Source organism: Anas acuta, chromosome 13 (assembly GCF_963932015.1).
Source record: "Anas acuta chromosome 13, bAnaAcu1.1, whole genome shotgun sequence".
NCBI lineage: Eukaryota > Metazoa > Chordata > Aves > Anseriformes > Anatidae > Anas > Anas acuta.
The window spans coordinates 7,481,332-7,493,679 of record NC_088991.1 but is presented as its reverse complement, the minus strand read 5'-3'; the positions used below and the strand labels follow the sequence as shown (position 1 = coordinate 7,493,679).

The 12,348-nt window shown below is 46.1% G+C and overlaps 1 protein-coding gene across 17 annotated transcripts in view; it reads right to left on the bottom strand.

The window, feature by feature from the left end:
- Nucleotides 1-12,348, bottom strand: part of IL1RAPL2 (interleukin 1 receptor accessory protein like 2) — a 397,669-nt gene that overhangs the window by 348,564 nt on the left and 36,757 nt on the right. For 4 of the 17 annotated variants that reach the window (XR_011101166.1, XR_011101167.1, XM_068697289.1 and 1 more), the window contains exons 1-4: nucleotides 5,350-7,816; nucleotides 4,680-4,795; nucleotides 2,267-3,249; nucleotides 1,652-1,714 (exon numbers count right to left, since the gene is read on the bottom strand). The gene's annotated coding sequence lies outside the window, so the exon portion shown is untranslated. Of the gene's footprint in view, nucleotides 1-1,651; nucleotides 1,715-2,081; nucleotides 3,250-4,674; nucleotides 4,796-5,349; nucleotides 7,819-7,966; nucleotides 11,444-12,348 lie in introns of those variants that run through there. The other 13 variants (XM_068697300.1, XM_068697301.1, XM_068697284.1 and 10 more) reach the window with 12 other exon arrangements.

Sequence of the window (12,348 nt, the reverse complement as noted above, 5' to 3'; positions counted from 1 at the left end):
AGCTATATCCTGTCTTAAATGAAGCAGAACGTTCATGCTGACACTACTTGATTAATTCCTCTTCTGAGTGCTAATATTCCATGGCAGAAAACAGGCGGAGGACAAACACACAGGTATGTCTCCTACACGCAGGCACATATGGCCCGTGCTCTTCAGCCTCCATAAGATGACCATTGTGCTGTTTCCATCCAACTGCCTGGGGCCAGAGGCATCTCTTGTAGTTCCAAAATACAGAAGTAGCGATTTGGAAGTCAGCACACAGCATCAGTTGCCTGAGCAGAGCAGCCATATGCCAGTTGTCTTGGAATTTCGATAACCACAGCTTTGGAGCACGAACATCACAGGCAGCCTTAGCTCAAGTAGCAGAACCACAGCATTGACTTCAAGCACCTCATAGGACCTGAAGAAACACCTTGTGCAGTGTAAACCCTATGTTCCAAAATGTTCTGAGTGGGGGACACCTCCCAGGACTCAAGAAAAGGGCAAGGGCTGGGAAGCAGAGAGCTCCTTGCTGAGCTGAGGAACAACATAAAGAGTCAGAGCAATGGTAGGTAATTGAGATGTGATGAAAACCTCTGAAATGCAGAGCACAGAATGCATCCTGGTGGAGAAGCCCCAGTCAGCATCTCTCATAGCTGTGAGAGGGGGAGTAGAAGCAGGTGTTAGGTTAGGTGCAAAAGCGGATGAAAATCCTGCTTGTTGGGAGGATGCCGGTGATCAGCAGATCTGGAGAGCCCTGGAGAGGCTGTTCAGTAAAAACCCTCAGGCTGCAGAAGCTGCTCAAACACCCTACCCCATGCAACAAACCCAGCAACACTTCTCCAGAGGGCTGCAGAGCTGCACTGAGCTCTGCAGACACTGAGGTAGACACGAGGGTGTGTCTGAGGGCAGACAGGAACAGGGGCAGGAAAAGAGTTACAGGAATCACCAGAATTTAGATATGCTGTGACAAACTCAGTTTAAAGATTATCACAACAACGCATTCAACAGCAGCAGCAGCCTGACTTGAAAGCTACAGACAACTGATTGACAGCTTTCTCAAGTATATTTCAAGTCCAATTCACTTCCTGAATCCTTGTTTTAAATCCCTGGTGCTTGAGAATGGCAATGCTCTGTCTGCTGAGGGTACCCTGGAGGTCGCTGTCATTTCCCCATTTCTGAGACAGGGACTAAGATGGTGTTGTGGTCTCTGCAGGGATCCCAGATCACTGAATCATGTCCTCCCTGGAGCCATCAGCACCTGGAGAAATATCAGAAATAACACTTCCTACAATGAAAAGGGAAGACAACACTCAAGCGGTCCTCAAATGTACAGGAGCGACTTTTCCACTGCTCCTCTCTTAGACCTTGCCATTTCTTTCTCTGCCTGTCTGTCACTGCAAATTTGTCGCAACTCAGATGGCAGAATTAATCCACTAAGGGCAATGAACACAATGTTTGATGTTCTCAGTATTTCTCAGATCAAGGTTTATTAAAAAATAAAAGTTGTAGAATAAAAATGTTGCTGAATCAACGTTCCAGGTAGTCAATCAGATGTTTGAATTATGTCTCTGCCCTTAAAATATACAGTGGATAACAGTTTTTAAATGGTCCCTGTAAAAGCTACCGTGTGTACTGTACCTTGACATTAAGTCCACAGTAAAGTACTTACCTTCAGGATTCTCCCCATTTATAGGTCTTTTATTCTGCTTCAAACTAAGCAAAGGAGCTGCTCCTGAATGTAAAAAGGAAAAAAAAAGTAAACATATGATTTACTGCCAGCCTCCCAGTGAGCAAAAGGGCAGGCACCTATCGCTGCAGGCAAGCAACAAGCGAGAAAAAGAAAAATGATTCAGAGCAACAGAGGGAAGGCGAGAGGGACGAGGGTGTGGGCTGGGCAGGGAGTTAGGATGTGATAGCTCATTACTGTGAGCGTATACAAGGCCACTTTGACATCAGGGAGGCTGTTACAGGATTGCAATGGGATTATAGCACATATATACAAGCAAAAGAGGCCATTAGCTTTGAAGAACCACTTATTTATCCCTTTCAGCAAGCAGTGGTAGGCCCTGCTCTCATAAAGCGCACAGGTACGTGCTCACCTTTATCTGCTGGTGGATCCAGACGGAGTGCCCAAGCTCCCCGGCTCTGCCCAGCAGCAGCAAGGTCTGCCATGAGGGTGGGACTCCCTCTTACAGGCTCTTCACCCAGCCTGGGGTGAGACGAAGGACAGATTACTCAGCCACAGCAGCCAAGATGCTTAGAAAACAACTGATCCTGCACAAACCTCCTCTGCAAAGGAGAGGCCAAGTAAGTCCTGTCTCTTCTAAGGACAGCAGAGCCAGAAAAGCCATTTTCTGCTGAGCCCCAAATAAGATGTGTTTCCTTATAAAAAGAGGTTAAAACAAATAAACAAACAAACAAATAAAAAATATAACTTCCTTTCAAGTAAGCTGGGTCTGAGGCAGCTGGGCACAGAGTTACCTGCTTGCTGAGCACAGCACGCCTGCATGCCCCCTGGCCCAGCCATGGCCAAGCCATGTCCCCAAGTCTGTGCCCACTGTGTGCTGCTGCTGTAACTTGCCATGTGCCAGGGCTTCAGTGTGCCCTGCTCAGTGATTTGAATGAGAACGTGTTATAATCGGGAGCAGCAGCCACTGCTGTGGATTAAAGTTGTGTGACTCCCCACCCTCCCTGAGCTCCCAGCCAGGCAGGCAGCACCAGCCTCAAATGAGAGCCACCAACAACACTCAGAGCTGGTACCCAGGAAAACAATCTGCCAAGAAGCAAATTATCATCTCGGCCCAGAGATTCCTCAGCAAGTAACAGCACCTTTAGGCCTTGCTGTGCTGCTGTAGGTCAAGGGCAACTATTCAGGTTAGTAGGTGCACCTTTGCTGTTTATAAATAAGTGAAGATTCAAGCACTGGGACAGCATTGAACAAAGAGGGAAAAATAAAGCTGCCTACAGAAAAGCATTCATTGGGCAGAGGGCGAAGTTCCTGGAGCACCATCTCACACTGCCCAGGGGCAACACCGTAGCTTCGGGGTGTCCTATGGACATGCACTTACCTTCCCGTACATTCAGCCTGCAGCAAGCCCAAAGGACATCATGAGGGCTTACACAGATGCTGTGAAAAAAAGGGGCCCCTTGGGGCATTCCTCCAGTTTCTTCCAGTGTGAAATGTTTGCCCTCCACTCACCACCTGGCCCGAGCTGAGATGGCTACAGATGCAGCTCTGGAGACAGCCCCACTGCTGGCAGTTCAGCCCTGTGAGAGAAAGCAGATTTGGCCCCTTAGCATGTCATCGCATGTTTGTCAGTAGGAAATTTAGCTTGCACGTATTTAATTAATGGAAACAGGGATAAACAAGCAGATTGCTTACTTCAATTACGTGCACAACGCCTGCAGGGTTACCATTTAAAAATCACAAAGAAAGTAAACACTCCGAATGGGTAGAAAGCTGCAAACAGGAGCACACAATCTGCAGCTACCTTGATGACGACTACAAACGCCACTCCAGCAATAGAGAAAAGAGTGAGGTTACACTTGGCAAATGAGTATAATTCAAAATTTTTCAGCCATCTGTAAATAACATTTACCTGGAGCAGCTTTACATAATTAAACGACTTCCTTATTAGCGTTGCATAGACCCATTTGCACAGAGAGCGAATAACTCGCCCAGAATAAAGGCAAGGAAGGAAAGAAATCAGCAGCTCTCCATTTATTTATTTAAATTTCTCCCAGAGGCAATTTCTCCAGAATTCCCCAATTCCACGAAGTCAGGCATTTGCTTTCCTCGCAGCTTAACTTGCCGAAAGACGCATTACCTGGACAAACAATCCTCTCTCTAAGCAGCTTAACACATTTGTGCAAGTGTCTGAGCTGCCGTAACGAGGCAAGAAAGCCATTCCGTATCCTATTTAGAAAGGTAAATAATTTCCTTGTTATTTTGAATCCCTCAACTATTTGTGCTACCAGATGGATTAGAGGAATTCTCTGAGGGACGGCTATTATGGGTGACACAGCTCACGTACAGCAAAAGGTTCAAAACCAGGAGTGAAAAGTGGTTTCCAACTCAGCAGTTTTAATAATTAGATGTAAACCCAAGCCCTTTGACTGACTTGATTTGTATTTAGAAGAATGTTAGTGAGACTGATGATCACAATTGATTGTACAGCTGCATCTGAAAATTAAAATAGCCAACAATGCCAGCAGACTGAATTCCCCTGCTGGTCCTCTGTGCAAACGAGCTGATTGCAAAACAAACACTGGAGTTATTTCTGTTGCCTTCTCTATTCAGTAGATGCCCGTGTTCAGTGCTAAGCAGGACTGGTTGAGACATTTGGCATTTCAGTTTCTTATTTTATTTTCCTAAGCACCTGTGGGAATATTTCCCCCTTGCAAAAGGAGAAAAAAAAAAAAGCTAGAAAATATAGAAAATATACAATAACCTTCTGCTGAAAGGTCTCTGTGGGATTGAAGGAGTCTTACTGAACAAAATTTAGTTCTAAAATAGCTTTAGACATAAGCACTGCACTATTGCAGCTGTATTTTCTCACTCGAAGCAAGCTGCAAGGACCAAGCGCTTTACTGGTTTAAACACGGATTTCAGTGACTGCAGCACAAGGCCCCAGAGGAACTGCGTTCAGTTTTATTGTACCTGTCCAAACTCTGAGAAAATAAACTTTTTACCATACCAAGTGCCCATGCGGTCCTGGGATGCTGTGATGATCAGTGACCATTGTCTCAAATTTCATTGTATTCCTGGGATGCTGACTTACAGCCAATGTCTCTGGATCGTTATTCACATATTCTGAAACACAAAGGTGTTACACAACTGGAAATAATTTAGTACCAAATACTCTGGGGAAACTTTCACCAGGTGTGTCAATGGTTCTGGCACCCAGCGTAAAATGTACCCCAGACAGAGGGGAAGTAAGTTTTTGCAACTCACCGTCAGGGTGTGCAGCCTGCTTTCTCCCACACTAGCTGCTGTTTTACCGCCACCACAGATAAGGGACCAGAGACTTCTCAGGTATAAGCAGCTCACACCAAGCTAGAAAAGTCAAAGATCCTCCAGACAAGGGCAGATTCCTGACTGTCACCAGTCGCAGTTTGGCACACTGTGACACAGGCTCCCTAAGGGTTACAGACCCTGCAGGCACGTTATTTGCTTGGGATCACAGGACAAGTCAGGCTAGAAGTGACTTCAGGAGGTCTCTAGTCCAGCTCCCTCTTTGAAGCAGGGTCAGCCATGAGATCAGAGCAGGTTTACTCAGGGCTTTCAAGATCCCATCAGGTCTTGAAAAACAATTTCCCTTCTGCTTTTCAGTGCAATAAGAAATTATCTTCAGACATCAGAAGTACCTTTCGGAGTGGCCAGACTCAGTTGCATTGCAGGATGTGCTATTGCTACAGGAGGGCTTTGGAGCAGACTCTCCATGCTGTGGCAGTCCAAAGCATGACATTCACAATATCCCACGAGGGACGTAGTAACTCCATGTGGCAGTGATCTGACCTGCAGAGCTGCTTGACGTGCCCAGTGGCCATCTGTCCAGGATGTCTGACATTGGTAGCCCACCTTGCTGAGCACAGACATCAGCCAAAGAGATTCACAGGTGAAATTTTTCTGCCTAAATGAATACTGGTAACTACTGAATGGAGCCCGTGCTAACATAACCAAGAGGGGAATCTAGCCCTGGGTTTGGAGGAATCCATGCAAACCACATGAAGTAGTTCGACCTACTTTGGTCTGCCTATCTGGAATTCATCTCTACTTTGCCAGGGTAGCACTAACCCTATCCAATTCTTTCAGGCTCCAGAGCCGCAGGTATGACCCGATGCCGTGTGATAACTAAATCACAGGCATGACTGAAAGCCCCACAGATAACATCAAGCATGCAAAAGAGATGTAATCAATTTTAGAACAAAGTTAAATCTGCAGTCATTTATATCTAAAGATAAATAATGTCATGCGTTAAATACTTCCACCACTTTGTTTTTTTTTTTCCCAGCCATGAGAATCTTCCAGCAAGTTCTAGAAAGCAAAAGATAAACATCAGGTGCAATGAAAACCACAGAAGCAATAATTATTTAATTATTAATAATAATACAAAAAACAGTGGTCTGGGCTGGTGGGAGGTGTCCATGCCCATAGCAGGGGGTTGGAACCAGATGGACTTTAAGGTCCTGACCAACCCAAGTCATTCTGTGATTCTATGAAAAGATGAAAACCAGTTGTGAATCCAGTCTCTCTGAGCCTACAGTCCTATCAGAGCATATGGTCTAACCAGCCAGATCAACCTTTACCCTGTTTAGCACCTCATCTTCCCAATCATACTGAAAAGACATAAAGTTTTGAAAGCTATATGTTCTGCTTCACATAGTCTTCACTTTATATTTTATAGGATTTTTGTAGGAAGTTGCTTGCTTCTGCATCTGAAGCAGAGCTTGCTCTCGTTTCTGGCTAACACATGAAGATAAACTGTTTTTAAATGAACTGAATAGATCTAAACAGCGTGGCACATAAAATCCTCACCACTTTTGTATCTTAGTATGTCTCATAACAACTCAGGATCTTGCAGAAGCGAGGTCTACCAGGTTAAGTTTTGCACAGAGTATAAAGAGAACTCATTTACCCATTTCAAGTTCATTGCCTTCGGATTTCATTGAACATCCCTTTTGTGTGTTGCAAATAATACACAGTGAGGCATAACCCCACTGACCCTCTCAGTGCTGTTCATTATTACACATCCTTCTGTCACACTCCTCTTTATTAGCCTGCTCTTAGAATTAAGTGGGATTTATCTTGCTTAATACCGTCTCAGATGACAGTCCCCCTATGCTCGTAGTTATTTCAGCTGCCCCTTCTGGCCCCTTCCACTTCCAGCTCTAGCATTATTTGAAAGGAGATGATCGTTTTGCATCCATTCCTCCAGCTGCAAAGGAGCAGCAATAAGAGGGCCTGAAACGGGAACACAGCAAGCAGGGAGGCTCCTGTGTTATTAATATTTATTTCCTGCTGGTATCTAGAGGCATCAGCTGAGCCGGAGCCCTATTGTGCTAAGCTACACAGCCATGTAGTACATGACAGCCCTTGCTCAAAGGACTGCATCGGGAGGGCCACAGGGATCTCAGACAGGGAGAATTCATATTTCAAGTTTACTTGTCTAATGCAAACTCATCGCCTTTCAACTTCCCGGCAGATGTAGCCTGTGCTGAGCGGGAGCGTGGTGCATGTTTGATAATGAGAGCGCTTACATTTCATCCCCAGCAAAGGGAGCTGGTCCCTGCTGTCACAGGTCCCCGTGCGACCTTCATGACAAAGCTGCAAACAAACCCTGCACAGCAGCTACAGCAGCACACGGTCAAAACGCAGCACTAAGCCAGCACATCCCAAAGAATTATGGTGCTGGCAGTAGCAAGGGGCAAAAAAGCCCAGGGCTTCAGAGACAAATCTGCATGCTGAGGAGTCATGGAGAAGACAACCACAGACCCCAAACATGCAGTCGCTTTAAAGCATGAAGCACTTCAGAGAACAAAATCACTCCAATCCAGGCTCTGGGGAGGACACACGAGGTATCACACGGCCTGTTTCCAGAAAACACGACTGCTCGTAGTGGTGATGTAGTCAGGGAGAGAGAATTTCAGAGGCTTCAAACAGATAAACAGAAAGCCTAAACATCACTTTGAAAGTGAGCATCAAAGACACCTAACATGACTTGGACTCAACAATGTGGTCCTCGCAACTTCTGGTGCTTTCCTTTCACAGCAGCTGTGTACGAGTGCCAGGACAAGCTATTTCCATGCACAGGCTCATCCCTCTCCTCCCACCCAGCAGACAGCTTCTGCCCTGCATCCTCCCAGCCCCCTCCTCCTAAACCAGCCCCTTCACCCTGTGCCTCAGGGGCTGCCTCCTGCTCACCTTGCTGCTCCAAGCCAGAGTCTGCAGGAGCCCCTGAAGTGTACGAGTGTATTTGTTTACCTGCATTTCTCTGCTGGGAGCACTTCACTGTGAAATGGTCCTGCTACCACGGGAAAAGGTAGGATGCTTGTTAGGTAGGCACAGCTCTGCTCACTGTGTACTTGACCTTTTCAGCAGGGGAAACAGAGCAAGGTCAAAAGGAGCACCTGGAAGAAAACAGCTTTAACAGTGAACATCCAGTCCCACGAGCACTTTCACCTTTAGAGTGTACTCAGGAGAACGTAAAAGCAACCGGAGTGAAAGAGCAAAGAGAATGACTGAGGAGCTCCTTGAGGAGGCTTTAGAGGACAGCAGACAGCCCTTGACTGCTGTTCTTTGATTAAGGGCTAATTTCAGAACTAGTCACTTACCCAAGATGCAAGCAAGAACATTTTTGCCAGTACCAACTACTGAACTACTTCCGTAGAAGCACACAACATCTCTGCTGTAATTTCAAGAAACAAAACTGAGACCCAATAATACTTTCCAGGCATCATCTGGACAGCCAGCAGAAGGCTCAGAAGATGCAGTCCGGTCCTTGGGAGGGCAGAGGACTCCAGCAGGATGGTTCAGTAGTAGGTCCTAGCTGAAAGCTCCTAGCAGCTCTGGAAAGTTATCAGGAAAAGTGAACTCTCACACAAGCTGTTAACCACAATTGCTTTCTCAGCCTGTCACTCTTCAGACACCAGCAAGAGGAAGAAAGCCCCAAATTAAAACTGCTCCGAGTAGTGCTGAGAGCCCCCAGCCAGGTTGCTCAGGCCCTAGGTGTGATTCATCACATTAAACCTACAAGCACTGGTATCATGCTCCAAATCCCTTCAGCTCCCCCAGGGCCCCTGTGAAAACAGCTGTGCTCAGGCAGAACTACCTCGGGCTCAGATCTAACACCTGATTTCCTTTAATGAGCAAGGAGAAGGTTTTCATCTCCCTCGCTAGATAGGTCAGCTGTCCGCAGCGATTGTGATGGTGACAATGCCCAAGTTATACAAGGATCCTTCCTTATACAGGGATCCTTCCCCATCCCCTTCTAATTTTCCTTCCGATTTGGGGCAGGTCAGGCCCCTGCACGCAGCAGCATTACACTGCGGGCACATTTTTAAACACGACATAGCGTGCGGGTTCCTAATGTACAGCTAGAAATGGAGCACACGTGACTGCAAAGCTGCAGTTCGTAATTCCTGCGATGTTTCAGGGTGAGCAGAGCTTAATACGGTTGTAATACAATTGCCCAATTATGAGTTTGCCTGATTCTTGGCCTTGCAGATGCATTTCATGTGACACAGCCAAGTCAAGCAGACACGCCATCAAAAGCAGTAGCAGAGGGGTATATTTATCAGACATCCTGACATGGATTATAAACGTTAAAAATCTCAGCTTATCACAGATGTTGGAAGAGAGCAAAGATGGAGGAAGTACCAAACAGAAGCAGCGCTTGTGCCCTGAATAAGATGTGGCACTGCAGTTAATTCTTTTTTAGAACAAATGCATTAAACATTTATTACGCCAAATGTTGGTTTAAAACAATCATTAAAATCCGTTTTCTCTCTGTCCACTGGAGATCAGTTCTTCATTTAAAGTTGATGAAGCTTCCCTAATTCCAACCTCATTATTTCCATGGGCACGTAACAGGAGCCATTATATTTTAGATTCATGTAGTAATGTTGCCCAATTTATTTCTCATACTTTGCAGCTTCTGTTGCAAACCTCTGTACTGAACATGAACACTTCATTCAAAAATAAGTCTCCTAAGGACCATCTTCTGGAAATACATGTACAAAGGGAAAAAGTCAGCTTAGAGTAATACACACAGATTGACTATTTAAACAGTCTGAAGAAAAAGAAAAGAGCAGAAATGATCTGTCTCAGAAATAACCATTTACCATGGTGTTTATGTACTTTATTATTTGCTAGGCTATTTGTTCCCTTCCTAGCTGAAAACAAGGATGTGGACCCATGTGCTTCCCTTACCTGTGTTAGCCTCCAGCATAACCTCAAAGGAGCTGGAGGCTGTTCTACCTCTTGCTGGTGCCTGGAGGACCATTCTCGGCACCCCTGGTGCTGGCTGGGCTTTACAAAAGACAAGCACAGGCAGGCTCAGGCACTGGTCTCTGCTCTTGCCCAGCACGGGACTGACTCAGCTTCTGATCTGCTGCTGAGGCCAGCCATTGGAGGATGAATGGCCTCTGACGCCTTCTACATCAGGGGAAAGCAGGGATCACATCTTAGTTAATAATGAGCGCTGAAAAGGGCAACTGAAACCTTTAGTTTTAAAATACTTTAATTTACAGTAATTAACATGCAGATTTTGTCAGATCAGGACTAAGAAAATTGCTGCCATCTACTGCTGGAAAGAAATATGTGAATACTGAAAGCCTCTTCCAAAAACTAGCAGTAAACTGCAATTAACTTAAGGGACTTTATTTCAAGTGCAAGGCAAGCTCTGGGAAGGGAGGTCGTCACACCCAAGAAAGAGCGATGTGACCCTGCAACCTGCTGGTCAGAGTATCAGGCTGGGCAGATAAAGCTCTTCCTCCTCTGTGAGCAAACATTTCTTGTTCACAGAGGAAGAGAAACAACAAGGCTAGGAGGCAGCTTTTACTCTCTGCACTGTGCAGAGCTGTACTTAAAATACATCCCCACGTGCCTGAACAACCAAGCTGTGACATTTACACACACTTTATCAAAGGAATAATTGCTTAAACCTTGAGAAAATCCTTTATTTTGGATTCCCCAATTCCTTAAAGCTCCTGAGGTATTTCTCCCTCTCCTATGAGTTCGGTTTTACTCACTGATAACTCCAAGGAGCTGGAGCAGATGAGGCAGTCTCCCCACCATCACAGCTGTTTTGGGGCTGGTTAATCCAGTAAAGATGCTGCAGTGTCACGGATTCACAGATTTGGTTTTCAGCAGAAACTCTACACTAGTAGGTATTCCTCCTGAGAAAGGAGAAAACAAATTGTACAAAGGGAAGGCATGAAAGTCTGCAATACGTCTGTATTAATTCAAACCTCTGGGGGCAGAGCAACAGTCTGCAAAGTGGAATTTCCACATCCTGTTCCCAGCCCCTGCACCCATCAGGTGTCCTTGTGCTTCCCTTGGGCAGGGTGACTCCAGGACCCATCCTGATGTTTTGCACCAACATCATATTCTCCCTCCAAAGCATCTGATTTAGGGACAGAGAAATACATTTTTTACATAGTGAGATCCATGCAGCAGGTCCAGACCATTTAAATGGGCCATCATTTTCTTTGTGCTTTTCCAGGGAATCGCTCAACCAGCCGATGTATCACTTGATCAAGTTTTGTCTTGGGTGAGCTCCACTGGATTTAACATTTGCCTGATTTCCTCACACTATCCTTTCTCCACGGTGAAGCAGCACAGCAGTGCTTTAACTTCCCTCCGCAGCAACTACTGCCTTCACCGAGCACCACACCTGAACGCTTGGCTCATACAAAGCATCTTTAAAAACAGCTTTCACAAAGTCTCCAAGTCTTGGTCCTACAGAAAATAAAATAAATAAATAAACCAATGTTAGACACACTCAGACCAGCTCCACAGCGGTCTTCTCAAAGCGACCACTGCCATTTAGCTCCATCACCGGGGCAGGGATGCCACCATCCCTCTGCATGGCTGACACCACTGGTAGTTCACAAGGAGGGGACAGCCTGACAGAAAGGAATGAGGCCAGATTGGAGCTGCCTGAACTACAAAACGTTTTTCATTTCCTTTTACTTGTCAGAACTCTTGGACACAAAGCAACTGGGAAGCAGCACTTAGACCTCTGCCTAGACCTCAGTGCAGCAGTAATTAGGAGGGTGAAAAGCAGTAATTTCCTTGAGTAGCTCTCTGTTTCTCCTGTACACACATCATGCACAGCACGTTGATTCATCAGCAATTAAAGCCTACTCTTTAATCTACAACCCTTTCATTATAGAGCTGATAGTCTAAAGTATCTGAAATGCCCCAAGCTGTCTCCCCATTCCCCACCCACCCTCACTGGCAAAAAAGGTTTGAAGAAGAAGAAAAAAGAAGCCTTCTCACATACATATCCTCAAGTTGAGGCTGACAAGCTCTTCTGGGCTCCTCTCCTCCCAGCTCCCGCGAGTGGCAGTGCCTGGCACAAGGCAACGGGCCAAGCAGCAGTTCGTGCTTATAGACAGAGACAGGTAATAATTTCCCTCCCAAAAGTACCGTGTTTACACAGAGGCACCAAGCACAAACAGCCACTGCACCACCTGCCGCTTCCTCCAGGCCCTCCTAAGCGCTGGGGCTTGGAGCTGAGCGTTGCAGCACCATCCAGCTGCAGCTGCGGACAGAAATCAGGAAGCTTTCTGATTTGGCCAGGTCTGCCTTTCTGCCTTTCCCCACCACAGACCCTGCAGCAGGCAAAGCTTCCCCCAGGC